Genomic DNA, 26480 nt, shown 5'->3' on the forward strand with positions numbered 1-26480 from the left:
CTTTTCCTAATATGATCTCAGGGGAAACAGTGTCATTCCCTGGCTGCCAGGACCATGTAGGAAAATCTGACAGTGAGCTCATGTAACAAAATTATGCCATACACTCACTGGAAAGCTGAAACCTGCAGTGAAGGTACTGTCTTCACTTCATCCAAGGATTTCTAACTCAATTCCATTCTGATATTTAAATGAATGAAGATTTGATTAGTATGCTTATATTCATAAGTAACACAATTTTACAATGCAGAATATGAAAGTGAAATATACACATTTGAAAATGCCTAGATATTTCTGCTTTACAATCTACAACATTTGAGCTATTTGACAATTTCAATATTGATCTACATGCAAATGCAATATTAAGAAAGATAGCAAGGCAACCTCGGTAAACATTTTAGAAAAGTTTGCAACCTAAAAATATGTAATACTCACTGCTACAGAGTTTGATCATACCCTATTGAGTAGAAATGCTAAAGGATATACTGACATATTCCCAAAGCTGCTGATCTTCATTCAGTCTATTGTTGATGTGACTGCAAAAAATCTGTAGAAGGAACAATCACATACCCTCATTAAATTGAGGCTATGGAATCCTTAACCTTAGACTGCTGCCCAAAGATTTAATAAAAGCAGCACTCACTAACATTCAACCATGTAAATCTGGTAAGTCATGTAATTCAATCCTCTTGGACTTCAATTTAATCATGAACAGGTAGACCTTATATTTTGGTTTAATTTTGTGTTATTTGCTTCTAACTAGTAAGAAACCTATGTGCCTCTGTTTGTTACTTATACATCATGTGTAGGTTCTGAAATCTAGTATTACACTAGTGCCTCATCTCAGGTACTGAATTTATTGTATGAATTTGAGAATAATGGCCATATTTGTGTGGTAAGCATAGCCAAGGTTGTGTTCGTCACCTGATGTGCAGTTCGTGAAAGGAACATAATTTTGTGAAATTATGAGGACCTGATGTTTTGTGAATAGAATCATTCATTAACCAATGTACTGTAACTTTAAAAATTCTGCTTCCATAGGGTGACAGACTTTTCTTTTTAGGAGACAATAGAGGATATGTCACTGCTATGTTATGTTTTGTTTTAATTTCTTATTTAGTGCCAAGATAAATCTTAATATTTGTGACTTTTATTTTTCATCCTGCTACAATTTTAGAATTCTTTTTTTCAGTTTCAAATGATGGATCTTACAGTATTGTATTTCTAATAAGATGCAGAACATTTCTGTTTTCTCAAAAAGGTTCTTATGTGTTTGCTCTCTTTTCACAGGCAAGATGAAACTGATGCCTCTATCTTTGATAGCATGAATATTTATCATTTTATTACTTGTTGAAATTTAGATATAAATACATGAATAGGTTGGTATTTTTAGAGTCGTAATTTTTGATAATGACTCATATTATTTCAGATAATTAATAATGAAGACTAAGCTACAAAAGTCACAATGCTTGATTGGCAACCTTACAGTAAGATTATATCTGATCAACTTAAATTACAGCATGAAGATATTTATTTCAGATACCACATTATTTTTAGCATATATATCATGCCATACGTGGAATATATGGACATCAAAATTTGTATTTATCATACATTTATCATTAAAATTAAATTTAACTGTGGCATTTGTGTTTATTTGCTGAAAGCAACAGATTATATAAAATGGGGAACTTTGCATCACTCATTATATTATGTGATTTCAGCCAATTTTATTTAGGATTTGTCATTTGCAATCTTTAATATAGTATACTAATTATTGATTTGATATAAACTGTTGATATAAACTCACATAACCAAAGGAGATAATCAAAGCATTTCAAAGATTTTAAAAATGTGTATTTCATGATGTTGTTGGTTCTAATCAAACAATCCATCATTTTTTCTGATTTACTGTAAAAACTGACATCATTCTCTCAATTTGTCATATGATAAAGTTGAAATAAAAGTATAATCTAATTTGCATTATTTTCTCTTTATGAATATATTTTTTATATTTTTAAAAAGTGTACAATCACATTAGCGATCCTATATGTCTCTAATAGCCTAGATACCTTCTATCATCACATTGGCATATTTTATTTTTTCTTAAATTCTTCTGTTAGTGCATTTACCTCTCAATAGTCTTCACATACAGGTTGGAATACAGTGGCATAGCAACAAGAATGATGGCCTCAGACTCTGAAGCTTTCAATATATATTAAACATAAACAACATAATTTTTTTTCTTAAGTTATCTGTGATGAATATGTTTTTGCTTTTTGTTTTTGTTGTTGTTGTTTTGTTTGTTTGTTTGTTTGTTTTTTGTACCGGGGATAGAACTTGTCACCTCATGCTTGCGAAGCTGATGCTTATGTCTCTGAGCTAAATCCCCAGCTCTATGATGAATATATTATTTACAAGGGGCAATTTTTGGCTTAATTTGTTTTAAGCTCAAATGAAATTTTGTTTTCTTTAAAATCACACGTTAATTTTGTACATCATAGTCATAAAGATCCGATGCCTCAGTATTCCATGATAGCCTCAGAAATTTTGAGAACATCACACATTCATGTACTAGATTCAACAATTTATTCACAGTATAGAAATTATTTTAATAGATTTACAAACATTTATATACATCTGAAAAACACCCTGTTACTTCAAGTTACCAGAGCTCATTCAGATTGGTTAGGGTGTATAAGTTAGTATAGAAAGGTCCTTTCTTCACCCTATAATAGGATATATTTTCATGTGACTTTTAGATTCAAACATAATCTTTATTGCTATAATACTTATATTTTTATCTAATCATATTCATTTACAGGCAACATAAGTATATTTTTAAAATGCCATTATGCTTTTCACAAACTTTAATCATATATTAAGTTGACCTTCACTCTCATAAAGATTAAACTACTCATCATTTTCATGTGATTTTTAATCTTTTTTAAAACATCACAAAAATTCTTAAATCCTTTTGTCCCTATATTTTCTTCTGCAAAACTTTCTTATAATCATCCTACAACAGTTTAGTTAAATTATTTCCAATAGCTATAAATGGTGCCATAGCCTCATTACAAGGTTTCTTGAATAATAGTCTATTTAATGTACATTAAATAAGAAGTAATAGTCAGCTAAGGCAAGTGTCCTTTTGATCCCATTACTCTGCTTCTTACAGCCTTATCATGTTGCCAAATGACCACTTATATCAAATGAAAATTACTGACCATATCTTTTAAAATATTACACCAATTAGCACACAGAGACCCTGCAATATACAGATATACTTTATTACAATGAGCTCATCTCATATCATCTCAGCCTTTGTTCTATTGCAGTCTCAAATAATGCTTTATGGCTCAATACGTGAACTATTTCTGTGGTAAAATGTACAAGTGCAGTTTTTTTCTTCAAGTGATATATATATATGCATAGATACTCTTACTAATTTCACCTGTCAAATACTAATAATTCATGTGATATCATTTTTCTTTAATCAGTGTTAGAGAAAAGCCAAAGGGGGAAAAAAGCAGTTAGTAAATATACACGTTGATGCAAGGAAACAATAACAAAATAAAAGTACAACAGTTATAAAAGCTAATTTGCACTTGTGAACATAAATAGAAATTAGTTAAACATACCAATCATAAATATAATTGCAATATTGTCTTGTAAAGAAATTGAAAGGATTTTGCCCTGGATGGGAGGCTGCAGCGTTGGGAGGCTGGGAGGCAGAACCAAGGGGCTCTGTCTTGAGGTTACCTTTCCCGTCCCTAGGCAATTTACCTGTGGCATGAAATGAATTCCAATGGGCTACCTGTGCATCAGTAATGCCCCTTAGGCACCACCCCAAACCTAAGCTATATGTACACCCCCCCACAACACACTTGGAGCAGAGAGAATGCTACACCCCGGAGGGCATGGAGTCTTTCTCCACATTCTTACATTCCACTTTTATTTCATATTTCTTATCTTTTAGCCACGCAGAAAATTCTATCAGAAACAACTAAAATTCCTTTTATAGAGGAATAATAGAGAAGGTTGAGATGTGCTGATTTTGCTTAAGTGAGGAGAGAAAATTCAGATATTGATAAAGGAAAATAAATCCTTCAAATACTCTTAGAAAGTTTTCATTTTTAAGTTTATAAAAATTTAAACATTAATCCTAAAAACTGAGGATGTTTTGGGCCAAAATTGTACCTCTTTCAGACTTGGATATTGTTGTTATTATTTAGCTAATTTGTTTAAAATATGGTAGTATCTTTTGTCTAATATTTCCTTTAAAAGATTTTCATGAAAAATTAAATTTTCCTGCTTATTTTTTGGTATGAATTTTATTCCTTACCATATATTGTTTGAAGAATTTTCAGAATAGATATACATCATGTTAAAAGTATCATTCCTTTCTATCATATTTTCCAAACTGTAAATATTAAGCATTCAGTGTATGTGTGATTTTTGGACTCCGGTCTAAAATCTGCATTGTGGTACCCTTAAAATATGTACTGGTTTCAAACTCATCAGTTCAACTATGAACTTATCCTCTCATTATGTGAATTAAATAAAGTATTTAATTAGTATTTATTTATAAATTTAGTATCTATAAAAATGATATCTATTTCACCTCATTCAGAGAAATATTTAAGAAATCTGAAATAAAATTAGCTTTATTTAATTAAGCATGGAGTAAGAAAGTAATACAAATTCTTTTAAATTTCATCCAGTTTACAAATTTGTTCGATTTCACAAAACTTTATAGAGCCTCTGATATGTATAGTTACTGAAGTCTTCCTCACCTAGTGAATGTTTTGCAGGGAGACAGCTTGCTCTGAGAATTACGCTTTCTTTGTTTTGGTACTGTGTTTACCCTAGGACCAGGTGTGTTTATCCTTGAATTCTTTTGTAACAGTTGTTTTTGTTTTTTTCACTTACATAATTTATTTAAACATAACGAAAACTCACAAACATACAGAATTCTTTGCTATGAAAACTCAGCTGTGTCCCTTGAAAACAAACTCTATAAAGGTGAGTTGTTTGAAATGCTTTCAAAGTAAATGTGGGCTGGACAACCATATAAAAAAATAACTTGGGGAAAAAAAAACAGACTTCCAAAAGGATTCTGCACACATATTGCCTCATAAACATTTCTAAGTGCTTGGTGTGCTTTAAAGAGATGGAGAGAAGAAACTGGCAAGAATAAGTTACCTAGGTGGCTTATACAGCAAGCAAGAAAAATGAAAATGCAAAGAAATTGTATGGAACTTTCCATTGACTTATAAGTCCCTAGCATTAGATGTCAGAATTTCAAAATATATTCATATTTACAGTTTTAAATTACAGTGAAGTGTGTAAATGTTTAATTTTTGCATGAACTTTAGTTATTATTAGTATATGTTCATGATACATAATAAATATACTCAGTATGGGGAACTGGTACATATACATATGGAATGATGAGCTTCTCAACTTTCGTTCTTATCTATCCCTCTCATTTTCTCACATTCCTAGATCCCTTCCTCATCTCCACAACTTGTGTCTCTGTGTTCTATCACCTGTCTTTATTTTGTTTTTAAAGTATATGTTTTTTGGTTTTTCACTAAGAGAAACTTTGTGATATTTAACCTTCTTTTCTGATGTATTTCACTGAACGTTATGAACTCAATTTGCACCACCATGTTCTTTAAATATGCAACTTAAATTTTGAAAGGCTTTCTGGAAAATTAAATAATTTGTAATAGGGCTGTGATTACATATTTTATCATAGAAATTCTCTTGCTCATTCTCTGTTCTGACTAAAGATTCCTCAGTTTAACCTCTGTTGGTACAGTGTGCACGGTGTCCTGTGACACTTCTGTTTTCACTCGTGGACAAGCTGATTAGAAGGATACTGCGTTGCTTATTCAGAAATTCACTATGTAGAGGCCATTGATCTCTGTCCTGTGGTAAAAATCTGGGATAGGAAATTCTTTCCAGGCAGGCATAATGATAGACGCTTTTATTTCCGGCTCCTAGAAGTCTGAGGAAGGAGGATTACTAAGCCAGTCTGAGCTAAGTAGCAAGGGCTCAGTAATGCATAAAAGGGCCTTTTAATTAAATAAGTTAAAAACAACAACAACAACAAAATAATGAATAAAATTAAAATCAGACACTTTTTTGGTATTTGGCTTTCAAATGATGAAGGGACATAGTCCTTGATGGAGAGTGTGACTAATGAAGTGCCCTTAAGAATATTCAGGATACTTCAAAATTTTATGCAATTGACAATTTTCAGGACCAAGCATAGTTATTAAAGTGGAATTAATTTGTGATAGAGAAAAATAAAAATGCCATCAACCAGAACTGATATACTTAGTATTTTGAAGAGTTCTTTTGCCTTTAAAAAAAATAAAAGCTCCATATTTTTATTTTGAATTGAGCACTGTGAACTTTTTAGAGATGCTGATAGTGATGATAATGATAAACAATGTGAGCTACTGATTATGGATATCGCCAGTGTTATTTTTTCTGGTCAGTGCTTGTTTATGAACTGGCTTATGTAGCTCTTGAAATAACCCAATTAACTTTAGAATTTTATAAACAATGACACTGAGAATTGGAGTGATTAAATTGTTGTCTCTAACATAAATTCACTTTTAAATGATAGAAACCGAAGATGAACATAGTTAGTCATGATAATGAGCATTTCCTTAAACTCTTAAATTTTCTTATCAAGTATTAAGTGTTTGGTTTAACTTTTACAAAATATTGAATATTTGTTCTTAGTATCACTAAAGTAATGTACAAAATCCATATATCATTATGGAAATTTAGTCAACAATGAATTAATGCATGGACAATTTTGTGTCATTTATCTGATAAAGATTAAATATATCTTAGTTATCAGGTGAAGTTATGTATGTAAATATTATTAATGGACATTATTATTGTTCACATTGAACATTTTAAACATATTTTGACTCTAGTGCATTAAATGGCCATATCTGTGTGATGTACGCACATTTATATTTATTAATTTGTGACTATTTTATCAGGTTTAACAACAGTTTGTGTGAATTAAAAGTAGTTCAACATTAGCGTGTTTATCCCACTCAATACATGATGCATTTAAACACATATATTTATATATAACAGTAAAGTACTTTGTAAAAAGTTGTGAGTAAAATGTACAAAGTTCAAACCTACACTAGTTGAAATGGCACCATAATGGCCTCAATACTTGTCAAGTGCATATCTTTAGGAAAAGTTTTAGAATAAGGCACAATACACTTATACTTGAAAATCTGCTGTACTTTAGGAAATTTTAACCAATCTTATGATACAACAAAATGATTGAATGCCTCTATCAACATATTCGGCCACAAAATTAGCCCAGAATTAAAAGTATCAGATGCATTTTGTTGAGGACAATATTCATCTTTGACCAGATTTAGCATAAACGGGCTATGAATACAATGGAATCCTACACAACTAAAACCAACTAACTACACTTTCGAGCAGAATCAATGCCTTTGCACAGTTTTACACATATTTACAAACTGTATGATTGCAAAGATTTCAGTTTGTTCTCCTGAGGCCATTACTTCATTAATGCAGCTTTAACAGCATAATGTAAACTGGCATTTAAAATAAAGCCTGTTGCATCGTTCTTCCTGTTCGTAACCTCTGGATCAAAAGCATAAACTCTCGCATGTTACGATACTGAAGCTCATTCAGGATCATCATGAGGCCTGGTCATTGCTGTAGTTAACCATTCTACTGTTTCAATTTCATGTATGGCAGGCATTTTAAAAGTCTAAGCAGATGAATTATCCTAAAATCCTTTTTCAAGTTATGAGACATTTAAACTTTTCCTGTAATAACATTCCCACATTTAGCTAGCTCAAAATAAACAGTATGCCTAAACACAGAAAGGGAAAATACTGTCTTTACTTGTGTTAACATTGTAAACCGCGGTTTAAATGTGTGCATGTATTCATATATCACCTCATCAGTATGGGGATGGCTTGTTTGAAGACTGTCAGTTTCTAAATAACTACGCAGAATAAAGTAGGCAAATCAGAACTTTAACTTAGTACAGCTTGTCACCTTAGAAACTAATTTCATTAATATGCTTCAAGACAATTATGGTTTATTTTCCCCAAAAACTGAAAAAAGCCTTATTGCAGGCTACCATGTTTTTTTAAAATAAATATTTATGAATAAGTGGATGATTTTTATTAAGTCATATCACATAAATGTGCCAAGTTTGCTTTTAGTCCAAGTTCTGCTATTTTATTTTGTTAAAACAATTGATACACTGAGCATTACTGAGCTAACAGAACATCAAAATAAAGAGCTGTCTAAAGTCAAATGCATAGTACATTAACAAACAAGTGATCATCAGTCACAAAATTATAAATGCAATTTGCTATGGGGTTAGGCAGGAGGGGTGTTAATCCAGACTACATTGATGAAATCTTCAAACTATCTACTGAACAGGACTGCTTCTGTTTCCTTTCATTTCTTCTTGTCACCTTGAACTCTTAAAAGGCATTCTTACTGAAGAATCACAGCTGGTAATGTTGTGTGATGTGATTTGTTAAAGCTATACAAAGTATAGTCCAGCTAAGTTACATGAGGTTTCCATATTAGCTTGTTTGGCAGGGTGAACTACTGCAAAGTAGGCTCAGTCACCCCACCAGTCAAGCCCTGGGAGTTGGAGCTTCCTCCCTGTGTGTCACTACTGTAAAAGGCTCCATAACTACCTCCACCAAATTCTCTGCTGCCACCATAACCACCTCCATCACTGAGACTGCTGCTGGCATGGCTACTGCTGAAGTGGGAACTGCCAGTTCCACCATTTTGTTGATAGACTCTGGCACCAAAACCCTTCACTAAATCTACTCTTGGAACATCCATGACTACTACATTTGAAGTGGTATTCAATAGCCGTGTTTTCTATCCAGGATGGCACTTCTTGCTTTTCTTAAACAAGAAGATCCAACTAATCCTTAGTAATATTTATATTCCTTTCATTGAAAAATAAGATGGCAATGCCAAGGTTTCCTACACATTCTGTATGGTCAATGAAATATACATATTCTTTATTATCATTTTTTTAAAAAAATTACTTAAAGAAAGAGTAAACAAAACAGAAAACAGGTAAAAATGATGCATACTTTCAAAGAAAAAAATAAACAGTAAGAAATTACTAGTTGATGTTTACATATTGTCCTCTTACAAATAATTGTTCAAGATACAAAAGTGAAACATATAAAGTGCGGATTCAAACAGCAAGACTGAAAACAGTTTTGTTCAACTATCCAACAAAAAAACTTAGTAATATGGTTTTCAATCCTTTACACTTAAACATACATGTAGTTATACATACCTCCATTGATGTTGTGATTAAACAAACCAAAGCAGGTTAAAATTATAATGAACAAAGAATAATAGTATTACTGGATTTCACATCATGACACTCCAGTATCAGCACTGGGTATTATAGTGTCTTTTTTTCTTTAAAGTATTTATTTATCTCATCATGTGTCATAAGATCAGTTCTCGTAAACAATAGTTTACGAGAGTATACTTTCTACACATGAATGACCCTTAACATATATTTCTATGCTTTCTATATTAGAGGGAGAAACAAAACAAAGCAGGAAAAAATAAAACATATTCCTATAAACACATAAAGTGAAAAAGACATATAACCATCGTACAAGTAGTTCTACCGTGGTTACTGTGTTGTCTCTTGTTATCTTCGATAGAATTGGCTATATCATCAATCATAGTATAATTGAATACATCAGTACATAACAGTATTAATAAAAACACAACTTTGTAGATAGTATAAAACTACAAAAACAGGTAGTAATCTAACCAGGAGGGGTATCGTGTTGCATCTTGTCATCTTCAGTGTAGTTGCTTTTCCTCTCAGACTTGATACTATCAATCATAACAGTTTGAATAAAATCTGTCCATACCAAACAGCAATCAAACAAACCAAATTTAACTAAGATTAGTCATGATAAAACAGCATAAGTTATACAGGGCTCCAGTTTAAGTTAAAAGGAAATTAAAGATGATTACTGTGCTATATCCTGATAGCTGTCTGTGCCCTCAGATCAAGTGCAAGTATACAAGCTGGGGCAGAATAAATTTTATCTAAGCAGAGCAGTGTGAGTAATATGGGTTTTAATTCCTGATACACTATTGACAATATCTTCTGCCATCTTTTTAAAGACTATTCCTTCCCTTTCACTCCTCTAGGGCACACTGGGCATTTTTGGGTCTTACAAACACCCTTGGTTTTAAGTTGGGGGGGCGGTGCGAAACCTGCTATTTACCTAGGTGGTTCTGAATTTTCTCCCTCCTAGACTTGACCTCTAGTTGTATTCCTTTGCCTAGTAGAGCTTCTCTTTCCAACCTACCCACAAATGCTGGTCTAGTTGCCCCTATTACTTTCTGGTTCACTGTTGCATAGAGCATTGTTGTCTCATATTTGATTTTGGTCCATATATTCTTTTTCAGGTTAATTATATTTCCTATAAAGAGCATCTCAGTGGACCTACATCCTGATCTACTATGTCTGTGATTCTCTTTTTTTAATTTAGTGTGCCATGGTCATCTATATTAGAGATTATAGCCAACATCCTCTGCCTCATTTCTGTTGTGCTCTTTTTCTACCATTAGGTGTCTATGTGTCTTCTTCATTTCACTTTCTGCTCCATTCATTAAGGCCTCTCTGTCACTGTTCCTGGAATCCTGGTACTTTTCTCTCTCTGTAGAATGTCCTGCAGTATTCTCTGCAGAGTTGGATTGGTGATCACAAATTCCTCCAGCTCCTCTTTGTCTTGAAAGCATGTTGTTTCCCCATTAATTTCTAGAGACAGTTTGGCAGGGTGCATCAATCTGGACTGGATGTTATTTTCTTTCAGGGCTTGGAATACTTCACTCCAAGCTCTTCTTGATTTGATGGTCTGTGTTGAGAAGTCTGCTGTAATTTTGATGGGCTTTTTCTTTATAAGTGATCTGTTTCTTGTCTCTGACAGCTCTTAATATTCTGTTCTTACACTGAATATCTGGGATCTTGATTATTATATGCCTGGGTGTAGCTCTGTTTTGATTGTAGGTGGCTGGAGTTCTGTATGCCTCATATATCTGCATATCATTCCTTTTTCCTATGTTTGGGAAGTCTTCCTTAATTATTTCTGTGAATAGCCTTTGTAGTTCCTTTATTTGTACCCCTGTTTCTTCATCCTTTATTCTTAAGTTATAGATCCTCTTGTCATCTTCTAGCCTTTGTATTGTTACTGCTTGTTTGCTTGTTATTTTAAAGAAATTTTTCCATTCATGATCCCACATTGCAAACCTGTCCTCCAGCTTGGATAATCTATCCTTAGTTTCTTTCAAGCAATTTTGCCAGCTTTCAGTGGAGTTTTTAATTTCCTGGTAATCGCTTTAAACCTGCTTCATGTATTCTATCTTTTCTTTATATTCTTCATCAAAAGATGCTCTCCTTTTTTTGTGTGTGTTCCTCCATTCTTCCATCTGTGAAATCTTGAGAGGTGCTTAGCATTTCTTTTATTAATCTATTTATATCTTGTTTTACATGGTTAAATATTTCACTTTTGTACTCATCTATGAGGTCCTGAAGATATGTTTTTATGTCCACTGGTGGCATGTCTGATATTGCATGACTGCTGTCCTCACTCTCCTTTGTATTTACCTTTCTTTTATCAATGTTCTTAGGATTGGAGTATGGGACGTTTTCTTGTTGCATTCTCTTCTCATGTTTTTGGTTTCTTCCATACAGGCATATATAGGAGGCCCCAGTCTCTTTCTTTGTTGGCTACAATTCTTCTGTAGTGTGTTGGCTAGGGGATCCTGCTCCCTCCAGTGTGTTATTGTGATGCAAACAGGGATGGAGAATGCTGGCCCCTCTCCTCAGGGTCAGTCAACTTGCTGATGTCTTCACTGTGTTAGTGTGTGCTGTGCATGTAGGGAATTGGTTTGGGACAACTTATTGGGTCTCAGCCAGGGGCATGACCTTGGCTGAGCACACCCACCAATCCCATATGGGAAGGGAACAACTGACTGGAACCACTGCTGTTCCTCGTTCTTGCCAGTCCTGCCCAGTCCCACGATGTGGAGCCGTTTTCCATGGAAGGATTTTTTTCCTGGCACTCACCACAGGTTGAATGCAGGTCCCCTGCCAACTCGGCTCTCCGTTGGGCCTGCTGACCCCCGACCTCAGTGTGGCTGTGGTTCCATTGGGTTGAAACGGTGGGAATTCGGGAAGCTCAGTAAGTTGTGACTGCGAGTTCGGGCACTGCAGCGGGAGCACCATACCTTTAGCTGTTCCAATAGTAGCACCAGGACTGCATGTTTGATTGGTTCTTCTCACTTTAGTTTCTTCCTGGGTCAAGAGGATCCATCTACCTCTGTCTGAGATTCCCAATACCATGTTATTTTGACATCTAAGTTGACTATCTCTGAGAGTCTGTAATCTACTCTTATGTATCTGCCATCTTTACTGAAACCCCTTTCATCATCACTTGATGGATCAAAATTTATAGTATGTCTCACATTTGAAATATCCGGTCGGCTTACTTCTACTGCAGTAGACACTAGAATTCAACAATTTATTGAGCAAAATGGATGAAGGGCTTCTTCTGTATACCTTTGAAAATGGTCTTTGTGTATCCTGCATAGTGTATAAAATCCTCCAGAGAATCTGTACACTTTTTGATCTCCAAAAATACTATGGGTAGTGAATCCTTGCCCGCTGCAAGGATTGACTATTTATCCAAACTACTTTCTTTGTGATGTTCTCAGAAGTAGAGCTTTTTTTTTTTACAGCCATATTCATTTAAGAAATCATGAGCCAGCATGAAAGGTAGCAATAAACATAAGAGTGTAATGGACACCTTTTAGAAGTATAGCCTCTTGCTTAACAATTCCACACATCTCAGAGTCAAACCCCATATACAAAATCTGATCAGCTTCAGTTAACACCAAGTATTTGTAGAAATCTAACCCCAAACTTTTCTCTTTCCATTCTATCCAATGGATATTCTGAATAGCTAATAACAAGTGACACCCAAGTACGAAGTCTTGAATCCACTGACCAATATCAGCATCACTATAAATCACACACAAACAAACTCTAGATCAGTAAGAGAATTTTCTTCTCATAGATCTGTACAACCAGCTCTGTGCTTACTGCCAACACCAAGGAGAGTGGGTATTGTGTTTATGGTGCCCATTCCTTTTATTTTCCTTCATGACCCTCAAAGCCTCACCTAGACCATCTAAATAAGGCTATCTCATGAGGAGCACAAATGCTGTAGTGTTTGCCCACCCTATTGGGGAACAAATTATCTTGTTAACAGGAATAACACACTTCTACACTGGAATTGGGTGTGTACAATAAGTAAGCTCAATGTATCTCATAATATTTTCTCCCACTTCAACATCAGTGAAGCTTTAAACATACGGAGGACTATTGTTGCCTGTTGTCTCAACTGGAATGTCATTGTAATCCCAGCATTGCCTTCAGGATAGAGTTCCTGTGCCAGGCATTCATTTGGCAGGAGTGGTACTGACCAGTCATCTTCATCTGATTTGTCACCCTAGCAACTGTTTCAACCATGTTTAAATTTTCCAAAGTGACTTTTGTTTCTATGGCTGCTGATGGATTTATAGTCTATGATTATAAAATTTTTCCTCTCATCCACTATCATGGTCATTCTTGAATCATTCCAAGATCCAAAACTGCTGTGTGCATTCTTACTAGAACTCTTCACTAGAACTTAGTCCTTACTAGTCTTTACTCGAGTCTTTACTAGAACTGTCTTTGTCTTAGTATCCTTTAGTAGCTTCTCTTCCTTGACTATTGAGGAATATAGTGCCTTTTTCTGTCTGCACTTCCTCCAGTCTGATTAGCTGAAAAGATCAGGTCTAGGTCAGCAAGCTGTAGTCCAGTGCTACTGCACTTTCCACTGCCACATGATTCATCTCTGCAGAACACTGAGAACTCCAAGGCCTCTCCTGATGAGTGAGTGTGTCTGCTGCATCGTGAGGATTCTCTCACTGAGGAACCAAGGCTCCTGAATCCAATTTTGAGAACAAAGTAAACTTCCAAAGTCAATATCAAAGGAAATAATTTCTGCAAGAGACTGTCAAAAGTAAAATGACTTTTCTTCATACAAGAATAATGATAATCAAGAAAAAAATGTCACCCATTTAAAAATATAGAAATAGACTTTCTGATGAGGAAAAAGGTGAAGTGTAATTTTTGTCAGATAAAATTGTAGTATCCTAAGCTTGTGGAAACTTGTTTTCATTAATGGTGATATTTAAATCATGGTGTTTAAATAGGTGAAGCTTCTCTCTATGCCATCATGATCTGAACCAAAGTTGATAAGCAATACACACCAATGGCATATTATGTCTACATAAATACATAGTTGATAAATTTAATTTTTTATTTATAAGAATATCTGTGCACTTTAATTTTTTCACAATTATTTATGTTTAAGAAATGCAGTTGGGGCATGTCCCCAAAGCTTTTTAGGATTCTCTTCAGTCTTTGTAGAACTACATTCATTTTTGTTATTGCTACTAGCAAATAAAATATTTTAAATGGATTTGTATGCCATTATTTATATATGTTTTACATAGTAAGAATTTCTTGAGCAAGGAGGTTAGATTTAAACAAGTGTCAGAAATCTTGGTTTCTGAGGCTAGAAAAAGGCTGAGAAAACTATCTGTTCTTCTTTTGCAGGAAGATGGTAACAGAAAAACAAGAAACAACTTTTGTCGACAAAATGGAGGAGATGGTTCAAAGGAGACCAAAGTAAAAGTACCACAGATTTGGAATAAGTCAATTTCTAGAGAATTTAAATTTTAATTGGGTTTTAAATAACATTAAAGTACTACTGGGGACTCATAAGAAACTATGAATCCATATTTGAATAATCAAAATATAGATATATCAAAATTTATTAATTCAGCAATTATATTGTAATTTTAGAACTAGTTAGAAGTAATCTTAGAATTGTGTGGGAACACATTTGCACATTGGAGTGAAAAATATGACACCTATTTGTTATTTTAAATGTATGTATAAGCATGTATTATCTCAGACAAAATACAGTCTAATTTTTCAAATATATATAAAATTTATTAATATACTTTTGTCAATCTTATGTAATGATGGTCAGCATCACATAATCATAGAAGTGCATAAATATATTGAGACATTTTTAGGAAATGCAACTTTAGATGATACTCATAAGTGACACAAACTGGACTTATATGTATAGACATCATATTGTCTTCCTAGTGTAAGAAGCTAAAGAATAAATTAAATTCAAAATGCACAACAAATATTGTGAAAGGGGAAGAAACTGCTTAAACTGAAAGAGAAACTGGGGTGGAGAAAAAGAGAAAAGAAGAGAGTGAAAAGGAAAACACACACGCACACACACACACACACACACACATATATATACATACATGCATACATCTATATCTAAGTATATATGTATACACAAAAATAGTTAAGAGAGTTACACACTAATTGCTATTATTTAATTGAAAAGAAGGTTGGTGCCTACATTGTTTGACAATGTTTCATGCCTATGTAGTATAATTTGAGCAACTACTTTGAAGATAAAAACACAATATACTAACCATTGTTACTTTCTTACAATCTTGTTTTGAAGTTTGCACCATTTTTTCCGGAGGGTGAATAAATAAATATAAGTTGGATATAAAAGTTGGTCACTACTGTTAATAATATATTATCCTTGAGAATATATAAAATATATAAGTCTAATCAATATTATGTAAGATAACAATTTCTGAGAGTGGTGACTTATGCATACAATATTAGCATTCGAGAGACTGAGGCTGATGTGAATTCAAGGCCATCCTAGGTCACAAAGTAACTTCAAGGCCAGCCTGAACTACATAATGAGACAATGTCTCAAATATCTCTCTTCCAAAAGCATGTAACAATGGCTGTAAAAGTTAAACTTCCAATTCTAACAAATTATTGTCATAGTCTGAAAGACAAATGATTACAAAGGAATCATTTCTGAGAACTAAGTAAAGGATATGAAATTTTCCTCATATATATATATATATATATATATATATATATCCTATAAATGTGTAGGTATTTGCATGAAACAAAAATGGGCTAGAAAAGTCAAAATTCTTTGAAAATAATTGGTTCCAAAAGTAGATATAATTTATGTTCACAATCTATTTCCATGAAAAATTATGTAGTCTCATTTAGCTGCAAGCAAGGAAAATGTGATATACACATGAAGTTGCCTCAGCCGTTTAACTATTATATACTAGAGAAAAAGGGCACACAGCTATGGCAGTCAACTGTGGTTTTTACAACTGTCCATTCCATTCACTTAATGATATCTCAGCCTGCACTTTGCTTCCAGACATAGCACAAAATGCACATTATTCATAAGGGGAAACATTCCATTTCCTGTTCAGAACCTGCAGTCACCTCTTGACTGGTAATAACCTACCCTTCTTTCATGTCTAGATATGGTTAGCTGTTAGCGATTTGTGTGAGTCATAATTGATACTCATGCATCTTCAGTGTACAGCAGAGACAATATATCCACAGGAATATTTCACCTAAGATGGAACTCTGAAAAAATAGCAATAGTTTGATTCCACATCAGATATGAAATCACCAGTGCAGGCTTATGTGGGCCTTTTCCCTGTCAGGAAGAATTTCATTTTGAGTACCCTCCTTATACTTGCAGGATGATATATGTTCATGTGACACATAGCTCTCCCCTCCCTAAAAATTGTTTAACCTTTGTGAACCACAAAGCCATTTCCAAAATATCTTAGAGCTGAGTTGTAATATAGTATATATATATACCGTATTTGAACTATAGAAGCAGTCAATTATTTATATCATAAAGTTCCATATTTTGAGCTCTTTCCTTCTCAAAATTTTTTGGCAATTCAGACATTTCAGAATTGAGTTGATAGCTGAATATGCTATTGGGAGTTAGGCCCTATTTGCAGGATTTGGATCCCTGAAAGGGTATAATTATTCTACTCTCTTCCCTTCTGTTTGTTATTCTGCTTCCTAAATGTAATTCGTTGAGCACTTGGCCTCTGTTATGACCTTCCACTATTTCTCTTCCTGACTTGGAGGCACGTAACCACTGACTGAATCCAAAAAAGTGAGTAAAATAAATCCCTCAGGCTTTAGGTTGAAGATGTTGGGTGCTTTCTAGAAACAAGAGGAACATGACTCATATAATCAGTGAGCCTCATTTGAGTTCAAATTTAGTGTAACAGTATCTGGTATATGAAGAAGAAGAAGAAGAAGAAGAAGAAGAAGAAGAAGAAGAAGAAGAAGAAGAAGAAGAGGAGGAGGAGGAGGAGGAGGAGGAGGAGGAGGAGGAGGAGGAGGAGGAAGAGGAAGAGGAAGAAGAAGAAGAAGAAGAAGAAGAAGAAGAAGAAGAAGAAGAAGAAGAAGAAGAAGAAGAAGTACAGGTGGAGGAGGAGGAAGGAGTCGGAGAAGAGGAGGAGGAGGAAGAAATTGTCTTATATCTCTAGATTCTTATTTTCTTCAATCAAAAATAGAGTTGTTTAACTTGTGCTAATGTTCTTTGGTTGATCTAATTTCTTTTATTTAACTAAAATTTGTGTGAGAGAGAATAAAAGAGATGAGAATATGCATACAAAATTGTTCTTTCTTCCTTAAAACATCTATATTTCATTTATTTTTGAGAATTATATTAATTTTCTTCTGTTGTGCAGAATATTGATTTTATAAACCAACCGAATCATCAGTTGGTGAGTTAACAAGAATTGCACCACTTAATCTCACCTTTCAATATGGATTTTCTTGTTAGGGATCATATCTGATGCAACAGTGGTTAAACTACAGCATCGACCCCATGGGCTTGAGGATCACCCGGGGGGTTAGTGGAGCATACTCAGGGGTGTGTTTGTATGGAGGTGACCTTGGTCATTATTTTTGGTCCTTGGACCTCCTTCTTCTCCTCCCTCTTCTTGATTTTGTTTCGAGCCATCATTACCTAAGCAGCACTTCTGCCATGAAGTCTCTGCTTTCAATCCAGCCAAGCTTAGACAGAAATGTTTGATTTCAGGAGTTAAAACACCCTTGACCTAAATTTTTGGTGTCAGGTACTTTGTACCAGCAATGGAGTAGCTGACTAACACGGTATCCAGATTATCCCATACATGTCCTGTTCTATCTGGGAAAATCATTTTAAATCCGTATCACACTCCATTAACCACCTTTAGCATTTTCCACTCTCACTCCTGGCATGAGTCTCACGATCTTCCTCTCAAACCTTCATCCTTCTTTTCCTTTGTGGTGGAGGGTGAGTTTTCAGTTTAAGTAGGTTAACAATTAGAAATGTTCATATTTTTGTCTTTCTTTTTGACTGGGAGATCTTTCCTTGTGTTTTTACATTGGGACCTCATAAGCATTTCTGTAACATAGAAACAAATACACAAAATTGTGTGTGTGTGTGTTTTTTTTAATTACTACCTTTAGAATTAACTATGTGAATCTGAAAGTATTACTTCAGCTATTTGAGTCTCACTTTTATGTTCCTTAAATAAGGAAAATGGTCCTATGCAAAACAAGTGTTAAACAGTAGAGATCCTGGCATAGCTTAATTTACAGAAAAACTCTATTTGCATTTGTATTTGGTTCTCAACATTCATTTTCTAATAATTATAATGGGCCATCAGGATTTGATTCACAGATTCTACATTTGCAAACTCTATTCATTAGAATTTGTGTATCATCTCAAAATCAATTTTTGCCATGCTTACCTTGTTGAAAATAAGCAAAGAGCAATGAAAAGTTTGAGTAGGTCAGAGCCCTAATTGGATGAGGTTAACCAAGGCACTGTCTTCTTGCTTCAGCTCTGAAAATGTGAACAAGTAATTTTGTGGTATATTTAGTGCCACATTTTGCATATCTTTGAAGATGTTGTTGCTTATTTTACTACTTAAAAGTATCCCTACATGTGGCACTAAAGTGGTATCTAGTGTTCCTGCATAGAAGAATGCTATGATTGTGATGTACCTTAACAGGAAAACACATGGGTAAAATACGTTTCCTTTAGTCATGAATTCCGTTGGGTTTCTCTGTGAATTTAATGGTTGGACTTTTTTTTGTTGGAGTCTCTTTGTGTCACCTATACTGACTTAAAACTTGTGATCTCCCTGTCCAACCTCTCATGTTGCTGGAATTATGAGCAAGTGTCACTATGACTGGCTTGTGAATTCTCTTTTAATAAATGAAATTATATATATATATATATATATATATATATATATATATATATAATGTGATGTGTCTTTAAACAGGAACACAGGCAAATCCATGGTATATATTGATAGCCTGTGGAAAATATGATAAAAGTAACTTAACTTTGTTTTCCCCTGAGAACAAATTTAGGGTTTACTGTGACTTCATAGAACATGACAGTGAGAATCACCTATGCTTAGTAACAATGCTATAATTTGTGCACAGTTCAATCTCTGCATTTATAACTTAAATTAGAGGCTGCTAGGTTCCATATTAAGTACGTTAATCCAGTTAGAAACAGAGAATGGAATATATTTATAAAGCATGAGGTTAAGCAGTTCTGTGGAATGATATTGTCACTTGGATGGAAGAAATATATGTTAAGGATAGTAAAACAGCACCCAGGACATCATGTCCTAATAACATCCTAATGACAGCCACAATGTAAGGCCTGTCACTTCAAACATGCATATGTATATATACATATATATGTTTATATGTGGGTGTCTGAATGCATATAGAAATGTATATGTCATTTAGAGACATATATTCTAAGGCAAAAGTTTCTATTTTGTTGTTCCCAATTTGGAAAAATAGATTTCTCTATACAATTGATTTTAAATTCATACCCTCGAATACAGCATAGAAATTAGTCTGTCAATTAAAACAATATCATTTTTCCTACTTTCCTTTCACCCTAAATCTTTTCTTATATAATTTTAGGTGCAACACAAGTTATAGTGCCCTCGTAAAGTCACCACTTAATATAACACATACTGTACCACTTTCTCAATTTGGGATTCCATGTATCAAACATATTCCTATATGTTTATCTCCTCTCTAATTGCCTGACATAGGACACAATGCCATTTTTCAACAGTTTTGCATGTATTAATTTTATCAACATATTGATAAAATTATATTATAATAATTGTACATGAAGATAAATCACACTCTATTTAGACCCTTTGGTAATAAATCTGCAAGTGTTGAGCAAATAGTAGCTATTGTTTAAATCACTAGAGCTAAGCAACAATTGTGTATGTTATTAGACATTCAAGTTATGCTAACCCTTTTAAGTTTCCACTTTATGTGCCATAAATATCTCTGTCTGTATGCAGTGATTAGAACAATTGGAAAAATTGAAAAATCTATAAAATAACTAGTCTGTCATAATTGAGTAATTCTTAAGAGAAATTAATATAACATATATTTTATTTATCTATTTATTTATTTATTATCAGTGATATAAGGTGAACCCATGGATTATGCATGCTTGGTAAGTGCTCTATCACTGAACATTTCACCAAGCCTATACCACTGACATAAACACAAACGTAGGATACCTATAATGCATCTTTACTTTGGTTAACTTTGAGGCATACATGTATATATTATAAAATATTTATGATAATACTTTGCAAGTATCCAATAACTTTTGAATTAATAAAAATGCAAACATTACTCATGCTGATATCAACCAGTTATAATGTAAAGTTCAATGTATTTAGTAACTTAAATATTAGCAGTTCAACATGTTTACCTCATGTGTTTTTCTACAATGAAGTAGGGTTGCAACATGAAGATTTTTAACTTTATATTCAAGTGGGAAATTTCCACTTAAGAAAGTGCATTTCAGCCTGCCAACAGCCTTGATAGCTAGCTATGAATTTGTGGAAGATAAAAGCATTAAAGGCATTTTTCATCAGCTTATATTTTACAACTCTGACTTCATTTCAGAACAAATAGTAAAAAAGCAATGACTCAAATAAATCCGATTCATAATTATTCCATAAATATTTTCATTGAATTAAAAACTTAATTGCATTAATCACATGTGATGAACTACATAATTTTGGCTTTCATATGACACTGTATTCTTTTTCTAGAATTTCTCCTAGAGCACTGTTGTAATAAAATCATTTTCACATGAGTACTCTCATTTTGGAATCCAAAATGACTTTTTCTCTTCCTTGCATTATTGATTTCTCTCAATATGACTGTCATATGTAAGAGACATGTAGTTAATTTTATAATTTTAGTTAGTATTAGCAGTGCAATTATTCTTGGAAGGAAATAATTCTGCCCTTAGCTAAGATATTTCACATATTTTATACATTTCTTTATTATTAAGCAATATTAACACTCCACAATAGTGGCTTTTGTAATGTTTATTTATTCATTTAATCCTCTAAAAGAAGTAAATGTAATATACATATATATAATACCAGTAGGCTTAATAAATAATGTCTTTATGGCTTCAGAGTTTTTCTTCTAAATTTTGTATAAGCTAGGCTGCAAAGGGAGTAATTTCTAACTTAACAAGGATAATTACTTTTACAACATCATGATATCAAGATTATAATATTCACCATCAAAAAACTATGCCCAAATGTAAAAATCTGATATTTGCTTTGGTATATATATGTATCAGGGATCAAACATCAAACTTATGATCTAGCACTTGCCAGGCAGGTGCTTACACCACTGAGTTAAATCCCTAGCTGGTAATGTATTCTTAACTAGAGATATATTGAATAGAAATCCTCTTAAATTCTTCAGGGAATATTTTACATTGCAGAAGTATAAATTATGAAAATAAATAAATAAATTTAACTATGATAAATTAGCTAATGCTTTCATTTTTTAAATGTTTGTGCATTTTTAGTACTATAAAAATATGTTGAAAAAGTAGTGGTCATCTTAATGATTGTTCAGAATTGCTCTTTTTGGTAGAATTTTATTTAATGGACTGGTTATTTCTTTCATGAAAGAGTGAGATTTTAAGGTATTGAATAGAATCTGTGATATCTGACTCAAGGAAGGTAACTTGAAATGCATATTGACAAGGAATAAGACAGGAAGAGAGAGAGAGAAAGAGTGGGGAAAGAGGCTGTGTGACTGACTTCTACAGGGGATGCTTAAGAAATAAGAGCTTTATGTTTCCTTTTCCCTAAAAGGAATATCCTTTTAGGATATTCCCTTAATATTCCTTTTGCTTAAAAGGAATATCAGGCAATTTCTTCTGTATTATGAGTGATTAATGACTAGCTAATTTTTGACAGACTATTTTATCAGACTCGAACTACTTTAAGATAGTATTTGTCCTTTGCCACTTGTAAGTATACTTTCATCTTCTTTGCTCTACATGGTAGAAGAGAGTGTCCCTCATCCTGCCAAGGACAATCATCCATCTGGATTCCACTGGCTTTTAACTCACCCATTCTAATTCTTTATTTTCTCACTATCCTCCCCTGATTAATGGAAACAATATTTTAGATGTCTAACTACACAAAGTTAATTTTATATACATATACATACACATAAACATATATATATAATATATATATAATATATATATATATATATATATATTTATCTTATTGTCATGAATCATCCTTTATGGTAAATCTTACAATAAAATCTTGTTTGCTTATTTTAACCAATCAAATACCTCATATCTTTTGTTTCCAATACCTCTATAGTTTATTGATTGCAAATTATTCACTTCTTTAATAAAATTTAAAGCATAGATAAATACTGAAATAATAGCATCACAAAAGAAATAGCTTAGAAAGGGAAAAAGGAGAATTTCAATTTAATATCAATATCTAACGAGAATGAATGTAGAAATGTGCAGCAGTATAATTCTCCCACCAGATAGTGGTAGTTACATTCTCTGGGAAAGAATTCCAATTTAGATACAGTCATTTCTTCTATAATATAGCACACACAGTTTTTTAAAAATCACTGCACTACCTAAAACCAAACCAGGATTTAAGGACATTTGAAATTAATGACTGCTGTACTTTGGATATTTAGTGTTCACAAAGGCCTGTCTTTTGGAGGTGTTGTTGGTAATGGTATTGATATTGATACTGGCATTGGCATTGGCATTGGTATTGGCACTGATATTGGTGTTGGTAAGGGTGGGTTTTATTGGTAGGCATTGGAAATATTAATAATTGTGCACTAGCGGATGATATTGGTGTTGATGTGGGTGAGTTTTATTGGTAGGCATTGGAAATATTAATAGTTGTGCACTAGTGGAATATGTTTGGGTCACTAGATAGAAAGGCACTAAGGAATTTTGATCCTTTTTTCTTTCTCTTTTCCATCATGGCCGTGAGATGGTTTACTTTTTTCTGCTCCATACTGCCTACAGGCAGCCCTGGCTACAAATCCAAAATTGAAGTGGTCAATCAATCATAGCCTGGAACCTCTAAAATCATGTGCAAAACAAGCATTTCTGTCTCTGAAGCTGATTAAATATGGTGTTTTGTTACAATAATGCAAACCTTACTATCACAAGATCAAAACACTCTAAAGCTTCATCAATGATATATTAACAATAAAATACAAACATAATAGTATGGGATTATACATGTCAAATTAAAAATAATGCAATGCATGTTACAAATAAACCTTTGTCTCAGAAAAGATCTTCTGGTGGACTAATTAGTGGTCAGCTTAAGTGGGAAGACCTAGCTCAGGACTGTGTCAGAATGACATAAAAGCAGAATAAAAGGGGAAGGTTCTGTGCAGTTAATTATCCAGAGGAAGTTGTTTTCCACTGGTTTTTCCTCAAAGGAACTTTGCTGCTTTCATCCTTCAGGAGATTTTCAGACTTCTTCTTGATCTTGGATGACCTCTCCTGGCTTGGAGTGCAGTTCTCTCATTCTGCAAGCACAGATCCTCCACCTGTCCGGTGCAGATTTTGTAGCTTTCTCCTCTGGCGCTTGAGCCTTTCATGGGCAGATCCTTGATACAGATTTGCATGGGATATTGCTGTGGACTCCAAGTCTTTGAGAACATCCTTTGGGTCTACAGTGTGCAGAGAGCCATCTGCATTCTTCGATATCTGACCTAAAGAACTGACTAGGTCAGATCAGAACTTTTTTTTTTTTTTTTTTTTTTTTTTTTTTTTTTTTTTTTTTTTTTAATGCTGTAATACCCTGAACCTTGTGCCTGCCAGGTAAATACTGTGTCTTCTACCACCTATATCCCCAGACAACAATCTAAAATTTGGAGAAAGGAGTATTCATATGATTATACTTTTACTGTGAAATAAATCAAAATGAAAGGGAGGTCATTTGCAATAGAACGAATGTGTACATATCAGACATGACCTGTGATGTATGATAATCTGCTTCCTAGAGAATATTAGTGAATGTGGATGGGTTCTTGCTGGAATTGGTTCTCTCACTGTTTTAGAATTTATGTCTACTTTCAGTGTGTAAGAATATTGGCATGAGCATGTAAAGAAATACAAATTGCTTCTAACAGTTAAACTTTTTCCAGTAACCACACTATCCAAGCACTCATAATTAAATGAATTGGAAATTTAATCCAAATGCTAAAATTGAGTACATTTTACACCTTGTGAGAAATAAAACTGTATTTACTGGTGCCCAAGTATTCTTTCTGATATTTGCATAAAAATATGAGATATAGGCCCAATATTTGATGTTCCTCAACCATATTACTCTAGCAATTATCTGATTTTCTGCTAACCAACATGTTCACACACACACACACACACACACACACACACACACACACACACACAGCTTGATGTTAGTAAGTCATGTTAACTAATTAGGTAACCCTGAGACTGAAAATGTTAACACATCATTAGAAAATATTAATTGAATTAAAGAACCAGGAAATATGATATCGGAGCCCATAGTTACATGCCTTAGCCATGTATCAGAGAGCATTTTCAAGGATATGATGTTAAAAAGTTTTCCATTTCTGTCTAAGATATAAAGGTAGAGAAATACTCTTCTGCTTATTAGAAAAAAATAGCAAAGAATTTATTCAAAGACAATTTGCTACACAAAACCTACCATACCTGAAAATGTGTTGATTCAGGACCTCCCTGAGCATTAACAAATGTGGTACAATGTTAATCAACTGAGTGTAGAATATTTACAAAATACCTATGAATGAATGTAATTAGAAATATACACAGATATGTTAGTATGAAAAACAAGTAGCTGTTTTCATATAGTTATGTTAACTAAATGCTCCTTCAGGGAACTGGCTGGCCTTCCTTTCCTTTCTCCTAATATTACAGTGATATTTACTTCTCCATGGGATTAGAACTTGGAAAGTACACTCCAGAGAATAAACTTAGAAATGCCCAAATGTGTCATGCCTCACACAAACAGAGTTATGAAAATAGGTTTCAATAAATGCATTGTATTACTTTAAAAAAATCTCAACACTTTGCTTACCACCCCATCATAAAGAATCAAACTATCCTGAATAGAACCTTTATGATGAAAAGTTTGTACATCTTCAACTATAGTGGAAAAAAAGTAACATTAGCAGCAGTAAAAATCTCTTTGATTCCTTACAATTTATTTCTAAAGGCTTTGACATCTTCAGGAAGATGTTTCTTTCATCTTGTCAAAAATGTGTAAACCCTTTGGTTTTACAAAAAAGAGCTAAAATTTGATAATTAAGTGTTTATATTTTGTTGTTTTAGGGTGATACACAGTCATTATAACCCACTAAATATTATGTGTAGCACACTGAAGTCTGTCTTCATATTTCTCTCATAAATAAAAATCAGTTGCTAGCTGCTTATCTCTAAAAGTTTGCATAAAATTTACTTGGATTTGCATGTTATATAATAATAGTGACATAGATTGCTCCTCTTCATTGGAATGAGCCTGAAACTAAATCAGTAACAGGTCCTTACCAACCATGTCTGTGTTTGTTGATCTTTTCTCAAATTATGTTCAATGTTGGAGGAAATTGGTAAGAGAAGTTCCCTTTGCAAGTAGCAGCCAAAAATTAATATGAGAGATTTGACACTGACTGAAAATCAAATTTGGGGAAACTGACTAAGATACAAATGCATGATTTTGACAAATATCCTGGAGGAAAGATGCATTGATTGACATAAATTTATTTTTAAACAAGAAAGGAGTCAAAGAGTAAGATGGCCCTAAACATGAACTGGCTAGAACTGAATAGATGTTACAGATTTGTGAGATAGTGATTCTTTTTTTTTTATTTCAACACCAAGTACATTTATTAGAAAAGAAGAAAATTATGGAATATCCTTATATCTGTCCTTAAGAAATTAAAAGCAAAAGAATTAAGCCAAAAGTGAATAGGAGAAAAACAATAAAGTTCA

The 26480-nt window shown here is 33.4% G+C and overlaps 1 pseudogene; it reads right to left on the minus strand.

Moving 5' to 3' along the window:
- Nucleotides 1-8662: 8662 nt before the first annotated feature.
- On the minus strand, nt 8663-14001 carry LOC100728142 (ATP-dependent RNA helicase DDX3X-like; annotated as a pseudogene).
- Nucleotides 14002-26480: the final 12479 nt, after the last annotated feature.

Source organism: Cavia porcellus, unplaced genomic scaffold (genome assembly GCF_034190915.1).
Source record: "Cavia porcellus strain 051 isolate PalLab524CR breed Dunkin Hartley unplaced genomic scaffold, mCavPor4.1 scaffold_15, whole genome shotgun sequence".
NCBI classification, from domain to species: domain Eukaryota; kingdom Metazoa; phylum Chordata; class Mammalia; order Rodentia; family Caviidae; genus Cavia; species Cavia porcellus.